This window comes from Mustelus asterias, chromosome 11 (assembly GCF_964213995.1).
Source record: "Mustelus asterias chromosome 11, sMusAst1.hap1.1, whole genome shotgun sequence".
Taxonomy (NCBI): Eukaryota; Metazoa; Chordata; class Chondrichthyes; order Carcharhiniformes; family Triakidae; genus Mustelus; species Mustelus asterias.
In genome coordinates this window covers 61,008,666-61,023,794 of record NC_135811.1, presented here as the reverse complement: position 1 = coordinate 61,023,794, position 15,129 = coordinate 61,008,666, and the positions used below count along the sequence as shown (strand labels likewise).

The 15,129-nt window shown below is 44.0% G+C and overlaps 1 protein-coding gene across 11 annotated transcripts in view; it reads right to left on the bottom strand.

Moving 5' to 3' along the window:
* The window catches only part of mypn (myopalladin), a 268,796-nt gene that overhangs the window by 62,876 nt on the left and 190,791 nt on the right, over positions 1-15,129 (bottom strand). The window lies entirely within an intron of this gene.

Here is a 15,129-nt window from a genome sequence, read left to right as displayed (position 1 = left end):
TCTATGATTTCTATGATGTCACTAGACCAGTTCCATAAATGCTGTGGCTACAAGAGCAGGTCAGAGATTGGGTATTCAGTGGCGAGTGACTAATCTCTTGATTCCCAAAGCCCTTTACACCACACACAAGGCACAAGTTAGGATGTGTGATGGAATATTTTCTGTTTGTCTGGATGAGTGCAATTCCAATACTACTTCAAAAACTAGAAGAATCCAAGGAATCTTTTAGTCAAGGATTCATCCTCGGTATCTGCTTATCTTTCTGAGATGTTCATACTTCTGTGCACTTCAAGAAATACATAGTTGGGAGATGCTTTCAAAACATTATTAATTTTAACTTGATTCGCCAGCTCATATGTCGATGCCTTGTCACTCACTTAGTTCTTAAGAAAGATTACATGTGAGAATCCAGGGCATTGCTGAGGGTTTCCAACCAGTGATCAGCCATTTTGTTCAACATCACCAGACATGGAGACTGGAAAAGCAGAAGTAAAATACATTTCCATCAATGTCTTCAGAAGCCCCTTAGTGTTAGGAAGCAATGCAACCGTAGGCCACTGGTTAGCAAAGAGAAGGGAGAAAAGTCATCAGCCCTTTATTCATTCTTATGAGAGTGCAGTATTCGACATGGATCTTGAGTCCATTAACATTTGTAATTTATTTCCTAACTGCAAATGATCGGTTAAGTCCAAGAATCAATAAATGTAGGAGAACTTGCATCAAATTGAATCGTTGGGGGTGGGAAAGCCGGGTTTATCAGCAGCAAGAGGTGGCCTGCCATTGGGGTCCTCTGCTCCTGCCACTATCAATGGGAATTCCCACTGAAACCGCCCACGCTATCGGGAAACCCATGGCAGGGGTGCTTCATTGGTGGGACCAAAATATCCCACCTGTGTGAACAGCTGGAAGATCTTGTCTGTTAACTCTGCTTCTCCCTCCATGGATACTGTCAGACCTGCTGAGTTTTTCCAACATTTCCTTTTTTTTAAACTTCAGATGTCCTGCATCCTCGGTATTTTGCTATTCCTGAATGATTAAGATTGGTGGGGGTCTGGCAAATGAGAATGAGGAATGATTAGTACTGAACGGGCTTATTAATAAGATTTAAGAATGATAAGTGGTGCCTGGTAAATGAGATTGAGGAATAGTGGAGGTGGCTGTTTGGGGGCGGCTAGAGTAACGATGGAAGAACATCAGAATCCTTCAGTTAACAAATTCCAGTCTGATTTCCCCACAACCAGGTGATTTCAGGAATCAAAAGTAACGATAGGTCACTTTAAAAAAAAACTTTTTTAATACGATTCATAAAATCACAGTGTAAATTTTGAAAATTTATGATTCCAGTTTGCGCTGTTCCTCCCAAGGGTATGTGTGAATGAAATCATGGGACAATTTCCCAAAATCTTTTGTCCAAATCTCAAAAATCATCCTGAGAATGTCCCATTGACTGATCAGTTATCTGTGTCTAAAATGTTTGATTAAACATTCTAAGTGATAAAACAGTCAATTTTCTTATCTTTCCAGCTTCTCCATTAAATAATTCAACAATGAGCTGAGAGAGCCAGCCATTCATTATCTAAAGGGAAACTAAATAACATCTGTGTTTGATGTTGCCTGTGGAAACACTGCCCCTCATGATGCTATTTGCTTGAGTTCAATAAAAGGAATGCTAATATTTACCTGTGGATAACAGTTTAATTGTGTGCTGATCAATCTCCGAGAGTGGTGTAGTTCTGTTTGGCTGTACACTTCAATTATTAATATCAACCTACAGAACAGCACTGATGCAGGTTTGGATTTGCCAACCAGCATTATGTTAATATCAGCATAACTGAGTTATTGCTCGAATTAAAGTAACCCCACACATTTAGCATGGCCAATCCACCTAACCTACACATCTTTGGACACCAAGGGGCAATTTAGCATGGCCAATCCACCTAACCTACACATCTTTGGACACCAAGGGGCAATTTAGCATGGCCAATCCACCTAACCTACACATCTATGGACTGTGGGAGGAAACCAGAGCACCCGGAGGAAACCCACGCCGACATGGGGAGAATGTGCAAACTCCACACAGGTAGTCACCCAAGCCAGAATTTAACCTGGGTCACTGGCACTGTGAGGCAGCAGTGCTAACCACTCTGCCACCGATAGCCAGTTACACCATTGGTGGGAATGACTGGATCTCCAACAAAAGAATGGATGGTGCAGCTCCAACAACACTCAAAAAGCTCAACACCACCCAGGACAAAGCAGCCCATATGATCGGTACCCCACCCCCCACCTTAAACATCTATTCTCTGCACCACTGATGCATAGTGGCAGCCGTGTGTACCCTCTACAAGATGCACTGCAGCAATTCATCAAAGCTGCTTCAACAGCAGCTCCCAAACCAATGGCCTCTGCCAAAGAAAGGCAAGGGCAAGAAGAGGATGGAAATCACCACCATATCCAAGATTCTCCTCCCCTACCGCCTCAAATCACACACACCATCCTGACTTGGAACTAAATCCATTACTCTATTGTCACTGAGTCAAAATCCGAGCACCAACTCCCTAATAAAACTGTGCATGCATTTCCAGTTGATGCACTACTGCAGGTCAAGAAGGTGATTCACCAGCATCTTTGCAAAGGCAATTAGGGATGGGTAATAAATGCTGGCCTAACCAACAACTGCCACATCCTAAGAAAGAATAAAATAAAAATTGAAATCAACAATTGGACAAAGCTTTCTGAAACTCTGAAAACACGATAGCAAGCTTCCTTGATGAAAATTGTATGTTATATTCCTATTAAGACTATTTCTAACTACTACAGAGTCCAGCTTGTCAAAAGTCTTTCAGTCTGCAATAAGTCAGCGAAAAGGCCTGCATCTTTTAAGTTGTCCTATTTACCACTCTATTTTGACACTATTACAGCTTCAGATGAGTTGTTGACCTGTGTGTGCAACTGAAATCTCTTTGAGCCTCTTTGAGAAACACTGCGTTGTATCAATCCATTAAGTGCACTTTTAAGTACAAACAAAAATATTCCTTCTTTAAACAAACTGGCCACAAACTGACACTGCAATTCTGCAAGCACAAGGATGAATGATATTGTTATACCTGCAGACAAACTGGATTGAATTCTGGAAATCTGAAATAAAAACTGACAATGTTGGATAAACTCAGCAGGTCTGGCAGCATCTGTGGAGGGAGAAACAGAGTTAACGTTTTGAGTCTGTATGATTCTTCAACAGAATTATTTTGAGATAAATTCAGTCCATTTTCACAAGGGGGCAACAGTTTTCAATACTTATTTGCGAAGAATTTCTGCAAGGAATTTCATGGCAAGATTAATATTTTGTTCCCCACCTTTTAGCTTGTATAGTTTTTGCTTTTAGATTTGCTAGAAGGATGCGTTGATAACAGCGTGATGAAGGCAACGGGGCATCTGGGACCATGATGCGAGACAGGACCAATAGTCTACTTCCTTAACTAATGAGATTTAAGGATTGCGAAAGAAACAATGGAGGAACAAATGAGAAGGAAATCCTGTTCAATTCCGACCTTGGGTTACTGTCTGTGTGAAGTTTGCACGTTCTCCCTGTGTCTGCGTGGGTTGCCTCAAGGTGCTCTGGTTTCCTCCCACAGATGTGGAGATGTCGGCGTTGGACTGGGGTAAACACAGTAAGAAGTTTAACAACACCAGGTTAAAGTCCAACAGGTTTATTTGGTAGCAAAAGCCACACAAGCTTTCGGAGCTGTCTTGTCTGGAGACAATACACATCTTTTTAGCCTGTCTTGATGCTCTCTCCACTCGCATTGTTTTGTTTCTTAAAGACTTGATTAGTTGTAAGTATTCGCATTCCAACCATTATTCATGTAAATTGAGTTTGTGTCTTTATATGCTCTGTTTGTGAACAGAATTCCCACTCACCTGAAGAAGGGGCTTGCAGCTCCGAAAGCTTGTGTGGCTTTTGCTACCAAATAAACCTGTTGGACTTTAACCTGGTGTTGTTAAACTTCTTACTGTGTTCCTCCCACAGTCCAAAGATGTGCAGGTTAGATGGATTGGTCTTGCTAAATTGCCTCTTAGTGTCCCAAGATATGTAGGTTAGGGGGATTAGTCATGGTAAGTGTGTGGGGTTACGGGGATAGGGTGGAGGGAAGTGGGCCTGGGTAAGATGCTCTTTCAGAGAGTCAGTGCAGATTCGATGGACCAAATGGCCTCCTTCTGCACTGTAAGGATTCTATGGATATGGTTGAATTTAAATCAAATCAGGTTCAAACAGAAAATTAAAGAAAGAGAAAGAAAAATTGGGTTAAGAAAGGAAGAAAAGTAAAAAGAAGAAAAAGTTTAAATAATTTAAATTGTGAAAAGTTTACGGAACAATGTATCACTAGATTATCACCTGCAGGATTGGGACTCCAGAGTTTCTGTTGTTCTCTTTATGGACGGAGTGATTGAGTGGCATTGCAGCAACATAAATCTTGTAATTAGAAGTATCCTTATGTCATTAAGTGTCAGCCCAGTCTTCCTGAGACTAGTTTAAATTGTTTCAACACTGATTTCTTGAAACTCAGAGAAGCTGACAGTGAGATCCGGTTTTTGCGGGGATAACAATGGAGAGGTGCAAATTTTCAAACAATTTGTGGCAATTTGCAACTCACAATATATCTCTTCCTCACCACAAATTACTGTGTGAGTTACACACTAACAATGCCGTACACATTAAACTTGCCAGTTTTTCCCCCCAAACGTTTGGGGAAAATAGACACCTCGTGATATAACTGAACATCAACACTTCTACTACTTTTACTCTGGGCACAGAAAAGATTCTCCAATATGTTTACACATACGAATTAAAATAAAGTCAAGTCAAGACAACAGATCATCAGGTACTTTGCAAGGACAATGACTTAAAGAGTGAAGATTATGGAGGCTAATCAATGTGATAGTTAGAACCGAACCCTTTGAGGAGAGATTTTTACCCAGTCATATTTTGCAAACAATTCTTGGAAATGCATCTGCACTAGAATGTGTCTTCAGTCAGCTGCAGTCCTTCATAACTAGCATTAATATAGTTCCCTAACGCAGGCGATTTTTCCCTGTTGTCACTGTGATGTGCTTACAGATGTTTACATATGTTAAAGGTTTTACTTGGTTGAAATATGTTGCCATAGGAACGCAGCAAACTCCAGACACACATGCTGTGTCCGTTGGGTGCTTCATTGTGTAAATAGCCCCGAGCTTCAGAACCAGTTGTCGTGTATGGCGATGATAAAGGCAGCATATGGTGGTACTATCAGAATAAGGCAGTGAGTTTTAGCAATGTCAGTACAGGGAGCCAATCTGTTGCAGTTACTCCTTGTGGACCTCCATTTAAAATCGAAGTCAACATGGCTATTGAGACATGGTGCAGTCCAAATACAAAACTGCATAGGTCACAATGCTGCACTAGTGTAACATATCCTTAAGACCATAAAAAGTCTTAGTCATTCAACTCATCCTTCTCAAATACAACATTTTCATTGCTGTCATTGTCTAACTCTCTGATTGGACTTAATCCCTCCAGCACCCAAATTTTCTCATTAAATTTTATCCTTTTTTAAAAAAAGAATCTTTTCATAGAATGTGGGTGTTGCTGCCAAAACCACCATTTGTCGTCCATCCCTAATTGCCCTTGAACTGAATAACTTGCTCGGCCATTTCAGAGGACTGTTAAGAGTCAACCACATTGCTGTGGCTCTGGAGTCACATGTAGGCCAGACCAGGTAAGGACGGCAGATTTCCTTCCCTAAAGGACATTAGTGACCTTGGTGATCTCTCTTGATTTCCAGATGTTGGCGAGTGATGATTGCTGCTGTAGCCTTCCTAATTCTGATCTTTTCATGCTTGTCTGTCCCACCATTTGTACTTACAACACTACCCAGATAGGTAAAAGACATTACTTCATCCAGCTCGGTGTTCCTTATCTTAATGGAGTTGTTCCTGGTGTTTTCTCTATCTTGATGTTAAAGGCAACATTGGCTGATATTTGCATCAAGTGACAGGTTTTATCTTGCATCGGTATATGATTGTCTGATAATAAATCATAGAAATCATAGAAACCCTACAGTACAGAAAGAGGCCATTCGGCCCATCGAGTCTGCACCGACCACAATCTCACCTAGGCCCTACCCCCATGTCCCTTCATATTTTACCCGCTAATCCCTCTAATCTACGCATCCCAGGACACTAAGGGGCAATTTTAGCATGGCCAATTGACCTAACCCGCACATCTTTGGACTGTGGGAGGAAACCGGAGCACCCGGAGGAAACCCACACAGACACGAGGAGAATGTGCAAACTCCACACAGACAGTGACCCAAGCCGGGAATCGAACCCAGGTCCCTGGAGCTGTGAAGCAGCAGTGCTAACCACTGTGCTACCATGCCGCCATCTGCAAAGCCAAGCCATCTGCAAAGTCTGGCAGTGTCAAGGGGGTGGGACCTGAAGGGACATGGACTGAAGGGGCAGGGACTGAAGTGGGACCCATTGGGAAGATTCTGATGCCCTGATGCCAGCGATCTACATTGGAAGACAGGAGAAACATACCAATGGGGGAGGGGGTGTCCCAAAATCCACTGGGGGAGGGAGGGGGGTCTTCAATTGCAATTTAAGATCGGGGCGCCCTTTCTAATCTCTGTTAAGCCAAGTTTGTCGGCATGTTTAGGTCCCGCCTCGCTCCTCTACTAACAGATGCCTCAGAAGGATCCTGAGGACTCACTGGCCAAATAACATCAAAAATATTAGGCTATGTGAGGAGACAAAACAAAACCCAATGATCCTCCAAATCAAAAGGCAAAAGTGGAATTGGATAGACTATTCTTTGAGGAAGCTGCAGAATAACATTACACGGCTAGCTCTCACATTGAACCCGCTTGGAAAGAGAAAGCAAGAGATACACATGGAGGTGAGATACAGAAAAGGAGATGAGAGCCAAGAGCCAGACGTGGCAACAACTAGGAAGTTTGGCCCAAAACAGGATTAGATGAAAAGGATTTGTCCATAGCCTATGCTCCGTCAAGGAGTGAAATGGCTAAGAAGCAGAAGAAAGGACATTAGTGAACCGGATAGAGTTTTACAACAACCGATGACAGTTTCCCAGCCTCATTACTGAGATTAGCTTTCAATCCCAGATTTTTATTCATTATTCAGCTGCCATAGTGGGATTTGAACCCACGTCCCCAGGATATTAGCTTGTGCTTTTGGATCTGGCCAAGTGACATTACCACTATGCCATTAGCTGCCCTTAAATCCTCTCGTGTAACTTTCCCAATGAACCCCAACCCTCTGCAATGAGACTTGCATTTATGTAGAGCCCTTCAAGACATCCTAAAGCTCTTCATAGCCAATAAGGTTCTTTTGAAGTGAATCAGCCAAGTTGCAGACAGCAAGATTCCACAAACAACAATGTGATCTTGATCAGATAATCCATTAGTGGTGTTGACTGACAGATAAACACAGAGAACACCCCTGCCCATCTTCCACATAGTTCCATGGATTCTTTAACATCCACTCAAGGCAGCAGGCAGGATTCCGGTTTGACATCGCATCTGAAAGACTGCGCCTTCAACAGTGCACTGGAGCGTCATCCTAGATTTGTGCACTGAAGTCTTTGCAGTGTGATTTGGGCCCAAAACCCTCAGAGTCAAAGTGACATCAACTGACCCAAACCTCCCACTGAATCGCATTCTTTCAATACCCAAACTTTCCATCAAACCTAATCTCTTTAGCACCTTAATGTTCCTATCCAACCTCATTCATCTTGTACCCTAACTGCCCACGTCAGCTTCTAACTGTATCCGAGCTGACCTCAACATTTTCTTCCTTCTGTCCCTGTTGAGTGGCTTTATTGAGTTAATATTCTGAGGTTATGTTTTCTCTGCTATTTAACATTGCCTATGTTTCGGAGACATACTCTCCTAACTGCATTCTTTCTGAACTTGTGCATGTGCTTCGCTAATGTTTCCTAACAGTTCACCCCTTTACCCTCGAGATAATTTTGTTGCTCTTTCCCAGTGCTTTCTGTATTGCTGAACCCTGACACAGCTTATTATTCTCAATTGCAATCTTCCTCAAATCTAATTCTTCAGAATAGTTTTACTTGTTATGCATTTTAGACTAATAGGCTGCAATTACCCGACTTTGATTCATCAGCCTTTAAAAAAATATAGCAACTATGACTGTTTGTTTCAAGTCCTGTAGAACTTAACTGAGTCACACATTGTGCCGAGGTCTCCCACTACCAAAAACATCACAGAATGATGTCACACAGCAGGGTACTGTGGCTGTATGAAATAGTCTACACACCTTGTCAACATCTCTATATGCTTGACTAGAAATATTGCCCTCTTAAAATATTCCAAAATGCACTAATTATGCTCATTCCTGTAATGCATTAATTCACTCACATGGTAGCATGTGTGGCACTATAAAACTATGCAACTATAAAAATCCTAGACTGCCAGTTACTGTCTAGACACACAAAACATTCTCTTACTTCCAATGGCCAATACTTGTCAATGACCCCAAATGTACTCACCTTCTGGAACTCATTACCCAACATTATGTTTTGCCCTTCATCAGTTCAAAGCCAAAAATGTCATTCTTTGGTTTCTTGGTCTGGGAATGTACAGTATTCACTTTGTGCATTATTATGGCCAGTTGACTACTTTACAGGAGTTGGCTACTTGACAGAACATCAAATAAATATTAAAGGCAGGTACCTTTAATTCAAGAATGAGTTTTCAATTGAAAATCTAGACCTCTCCTCACATGTCCCAAGCAAAGGAAAGGCTCGTAATGACCGACAACTCTCACATAATGCTCAATAAAAAGCAACGTATTAAAACAGCTCTTAACTACTCACCTTTCTTTTTAACAGCCCTTATAAACGAGCCTCCAGCTACTGCGAAGTGGTGTCCAGCTATTTCCTAACCTGATGCTCAGTAAATAGGACCAAAGAATGAAAAGAGAAACACTGTGAAGCATTAAAAAAGCTGCTGAACTGAACGCAGCTTCTAAACTGTTCCTGCCCAGCTCCTGGACTGTGTGTGTTCAGCACCAAGCCTGGGGGCTGAGCAGTGACTTCAAAATAAAAGTCCAAATTAGGAACTCTTATTTTCCTTCATTGCGGTTTTCATTACTCAATGCAAGCAAACATGAATCCATCAGAAACAACTTCTACCATTAAAGGAATGTACTTGTTGATAACATTTGTAGATATTTGAATTATTCAAACATTTGGCGGCACGGTAGCACAGTGGTTAACACTGCTGCCTCATAGCGCCAGGGACCTGGGTTCAATTCCGGCCTTGGGTCACTGTCTGTATGAAGTTTGCACATTCTCCCCGTGTCTGCATGGGTTTTCTCTGGGTGCTCCGGTTTCCCCCCACGTGCAGGTTAGGTGGGTTGGTAAATGAATGGGGTTCCAGGGATAGGGTGGGGGAGAGGCCTAGGTAACACACACTGTCAGAGAGTTAGTGCAGACTCGATGGACTGAATGGCCTTCTGCACTGTAGGGATTCTAAAATTTAATGGTTGCTTCTAAAGGAGTGTTTTGCTTTTCGATAGGGTCCAACTTGCTGCCAATACTATCTAATGTTTTCAATTTGAAAATATCTACGAGAATAAATTTAGCTGACAATGAATGGAGTCAAAAATCAAAGCACAGAAAAAGGTCGATTCAGCATGTGTCCTTGCTAGCTTTTGAACTCTGCTATTTCCTTTAAATAAGAAGTTTAACAACACCAGGTTAAAGTCCAACAGGTTTATTTGGTAGCAAAAGCCACACAAGCTTTTTTGCTACCAAATAAACCTGTTGGACTTTAACCTGGTGTTGTTAAACTTCTTACTGTGTTTACCCCAGTCCAACGCCGGCATCTCCACATCATTTCCTTTAAGTCCATTTCCATAATGTTTTCCTGATATCTTCCCAAATACGTATCCCATTCCCCTCGAAACAAGTCGCGATTTCTGCTTCAGTATCACGTTGTGCCACCACAGGTGCTACTTCAGTAGCAGACTGGCAGCTGCATTATATTCATCCATTTCTGGGGCAGATCGTCTTGTTGGGGGCATTAGTGTGGGCATTACATACTTGTGTGGCACACTTTCAAAAGTGTGTTAACCAGGGTTCAGGGTAAACACATTCCTCTTAGTGACCAGCGGTGTGCCTCAGGGATCAGTGCTGGGTCCACTGTTATTTGTCATTTATATTAATGATTTGGATGAGAATATAGGAGGCATGGTTAGTAAGTTTGCAGATGACACTAAGATTGGTGGCATAGTGGACAGTGAAGAAAGTTATCTCCAATTGCAACGGGATCTTGATCAATTGGGCCAGTGGGCTGAAGAATGGCAAATGGAGTTTAATTTAGACAAATGCAAGGTGATGCATTTTGGTAGATTGAACCAGGGTAGGACTTACTCAGTTAATGGTAGGGCATTGGGGAGAGTTACAGAACAAAGAGATCTAGGGATACATGTTCATAGCTCCTTGAAAGTGGAATCACAGGTGGACAGAGTGGTGAAGAGGCATTCGGCATGCTTGGTTTCATCGGTCAGAACACTGAATACAGGAGTTGGAATGTCTTGTTGAAGTTGTACAAGACATTGGCAAGGTCACACTTGGAATACTGTGTGCAATTCTGGTCACCCTATTATAGAAAGGATATTATTAAACTAGAAAGAATGCAGAAAAGATTTACTAGGATGGTACCGGGACTTGATGGATTGAGTTATAAGGAGAGGCTGGATAGACTGAGACTTTATTCTCTGGAGGAGGCTGAGGGGTGATCTTATAGAGGTCTATAAAATAATGAGGGGCACAGATCAGCTAGATAGTCAATATCTTTTCCCAAAGGTAGGGGAGTCTAAAACTAGAGGGCATAGGTTTAAGATGAGAGGTGAGAGATACAAAAGTGTCCAGAGGGGCAACTTTTTCACACAGAGGGTGGTGAGTGTCTGGAACAAGCTGCGAGAGGGTAGTAGTAGAGGCGGGTACAATTTTGTCTTTTAAAAAGCATTTAGATAGTTACATGGGCAAGATGGGTATAGAGGGATATGGGCCAAATGCAGGCAATTGGGATTAGTTTACGGGTTTTAAAAAAAAGAGCGGCATGGACAAGTTGGGCCGAAGGGCCTGTTTCCATGCTGTAAACCTCTATGACTCTATGTGTGCACCAAAAGAATGTAGAGTAAGCAGGTTGAGACATTGGTGAGTGGCTAAAGGCGATCTGATGCCAAATGGACAAGATGGGACTTCCTTGCTCTAGTTAATGGCTCTTTTAAACATGCACAGCTGAATATGCATTTAACAGCACAAAGGACCAGCCAGCAGCACTATTTATAGGGATCATCAACAACTTGCAAGTTTGTTATTAAAGACATTTACAAATCCTGTTTGGATTTGTGGGAGTGCCTGGTATTTGGAGGGGTTGGTAGAGTCTGCACATGAGAAAGACATTGTGACTGCAAGAGACTGTGAGCACATCACTTGCTCCCAGTCATGGGGACTATAGTTGCGCATGAGGGACATTGAACAGAGGCAGCAAACAAGGCGGCTCACACAGGAAGGGGGAGGAGGAAGAGAAGAGCTGTGAGCCTAATTCACCTTCTAGAAGCACTTCTCCCAGCCTTATGTCAGAAGCAGTGTGTTTGGCATCTATGATTCACAAAACAGGTGGTCATTAAACCCTGCCATCTCTTAGAACCTGATCTCCAGCCCCAGAGGAGGGTTAGGATGGCACTGCCAATGACTGTGAGGATGATTGTGATCCTCAATTCCTTCACAGCTTGGTCCTTCTGGGCTGGAAAAAGTGACAAAGCTCACCTTCCCCAGTTCATCACTGCTGCATCTGATTGGTGGCAGATGGTGTATAGAGCAGGCAAGGGGACTTCATTGTGGTCTCTATTAACAGAAAAACATCGAAAATAGGAGCAGGAGGAGGCCATTCAGCCCTGTGAGCCTGCTCCACTATTCATTATGATCATGGTTGATCATCCAACTCAACAGCCTAAACCAGCCTTCCCCCCCAGATCCTTTGATCCCCTTCGCCCCAAGAACCAAAGCTAGCTGCTTCTTGGAAACATTCCATTTTCTGGCCTCGACTGCTTTCTGTGGTAGTGAATTCCACAGGCTGACCACTCTCTGGGTGAGGAAACTTCTCATCTCAGTCCTAAAAGCTTTACCCCGTATCCCTAGACTGTGACCTCTGGTTCTGGACAACCCCACCATCAGGAACATCCTTTCTGCATCTTGTCAGGTCCTGTTAGGATTTTATAGATTTCTATGAGATCTTCCCACCCCCTCCTTCTTCTGAACTCCAGGGAATAAATATGGCGTAAGGTGTTACTGATCTCGGCCATTGGTGAGGGTTTTTTGGCACATTATCCAGGTCCTTGGGCTTAGGCTGCTTGCATTGACTGCAATGACTACTTGCTCCCCTGCCTTTTCAGTGTCTGTCTTGAGGTCCTCCTGCCCCCATAAGGGAAGAGGCTGTCTCTCTTCTTGTGCACTTTCTGCACTTAAATCTCCAACAGGGTATCCAAGAACTGGGTAACATACTCTCTCCTGCTGTGTTACTTTTGTAGTCACTTACTGATCTTCAACTCTGCTGTAACCAGCTCCACTATAAGTGAGCTGTCTGAAAGCTGTGGGCTTTAATTACATGAACAGTGGGTAGATCTTGTCTTTGAGAACATAAGAACATAAGAAATAGGAGCAGGAGTAGGCCATCTAGCCCCTCGAGCCTGCCCCGCCATTCAATAAGATCATGGCTGATCTGAAGTGAATCAGTTCCACTTACCCGCCTGCTCCCCACAACCCTTAATTCCCCTACCGATCAGAAATCCATCTATCCGTGACTTAAACATATTCAACAAGGTAGCCTCCACCACTTCAGTGGGCAGAGAAACCGTCCTTTGGTTCAAATATGATGGAAACAACTGAATGACAAAGTAAATGCATCAACCTTATATTAAGTTGATCTTTCTCTACACCCTAGCTATGACTGTAACACTACCTTCTGCACCCTCTCCTTTCCTTCTCCCCTATGTACTCTATAAACGGTATGTTTCATCTGTATAGCGTGCAGGAAACAATACTTTTCACTGTATACCAATACATGTGACGATAATAAATCAATAATATAATAATAAATAATAATAATAAAAAATAAATATGACTACACGATAGTGGGAATTCACCAATGTGATGGCCACATTCATCAATGAGTGGCCACAGACCAACTACACGTACAGGGGGTGGAATCTTTTTCAGTACATCCCCACATTGAGATGTGAAACCCACAGAGCCACCTGTCTGCAAACCATGGCTCTCTGCTTGGCAATCTTGTTACCACGGCAAAGCCACATGCTCGCTCTTCCTGCTTCTCTGTGGTTAGGAAGGAGGCAACTAAGTTCTCTCTTCTTCTGTACAAGCCCTCTATCAACTCTCCAATGCAATGATGAATAGTGAACTGAGAACTATTGGTGATGTTGCCAGCTGCAATATGGCAGAATCTATCAACATAGAAATTGAGGGCTGCAGTGACCATGGCAGACACTGGCAGTGCCACACTTGCCTTGTTCTACAGTTGTAAGTCTAGATGGAAGAGGTGGAACGGTTCAGTGTACATTTCCTTGGTGAAGCCACCCCCAAATGCTGCTTCAGGCTGAGATGAATGTAAGAGAGGTGCTCTCTGAATATCCCAGGCAGAAATGTTAATCGTCCTCCTCCCCACTGCAAACAGCTTCCCCTCTCTGTTAACATGCTGCATCCCTAGAGAGACTCCAACTCCATCCTCCGTGACTGGCAGCAGGCTTATTGCTCAGAGAACTTTCAAATCCACTCCTTCCAAAGGTGCAGCATGATTCCTCTCTGATTGAAAAACCTTCTGTCAACTCCTTCGATAAACACAAGACACAGGATTTTCACTGATGTTACAGCAGGAAAATAAAGTCAAAAGCACTTTACCTGAAAGTTGCTTTGTGATCCCCTTACATAGCCTAGCTGGGGTCTCTTGCATGCAGCTCAATACATGTCTGGCAGTGTGTGTATTTCCCAGTCCAATGCCGGCATCTCCACATCATGTGTGTATTTAACAGGACTTCTGAGCAGAGGTGGACTTACAATGAAACACACAGCGCTGAGGCGCGAGGCCCTGAACAATGGGGGATCTCATACTGAGAGGTGGCTATGGGAGCACCAATCAGAGCCTGGGAACTCTGAATTTGTGTGGTTTTTAGGGAGCAGCGGGGCGACTTGACCAGAGGCCAGGGCTGAGAGAGAGAGGGCTGGGCAACTGGACCGGCGAGAGAGAGGGCAGAGGCAGGGCTGAGAGAGAGAGGGCTGGGCAACTGGACCGGCGAGAGAGAGAGCAGAGGCAGGGCTGAGAGAGAGAGGGCTGGGCAACTGGACCGGCGAGAGAGAGAGCAGAGGCCAGGGCTGAGAGAGAGAGGGCTGGGCAACTGAACCAGCGAGAGAGAGAGCAGAGGCAGGGCTGAGAGAGAGAGGGCTGGCCAACTGGACCGGCGAGAGAGAGAGCAGAGGCAGGGCTGAGAGAGAGAGAGAGAGAGAGACGGCTAGGTGCAACCAGACTGGTGAGAGTGAGAACCCAGGCCAGGGCTGAGAGAGAAAGGGCTGGGCAACTGGACCAGGTCCAGGCGAGAGTGAGCGCAGATGCCAGGAATGAGAGAGAGGGCTGGGCAACTGGACCAGTGAGACCGACAGCAGATGCCAGAGCTGAAAGTGAGAAGGCTGAGCAACTGGACCGGGTTCAGGCGAGAGCAGAGGCCAGGCCAGGTAGCCAGCAGCAGCAGACAGGTAGCCAGCGAGCCACCGATACACCTGTAAGCTTGATGAAGCTTAGGTCATTAAGGGGATCAGATGCAAGGGTGACTCAATCCCAGACCAGTGCTGGGCAGACGAGGGCGTTGGGTGAGGCCCACACTGGGCCAGCTGCCATGTCACCAGGGGGCAGGGAGTGACATCATTGGGAGGGGGTCCTGCTGTAGTAGACAGCGCAGGGCCTCCTGAAGCGCAAGTTCACCTCTGCAGACAAAGTCCAAAATGTCAGTCCGTGCACCATATCAGCA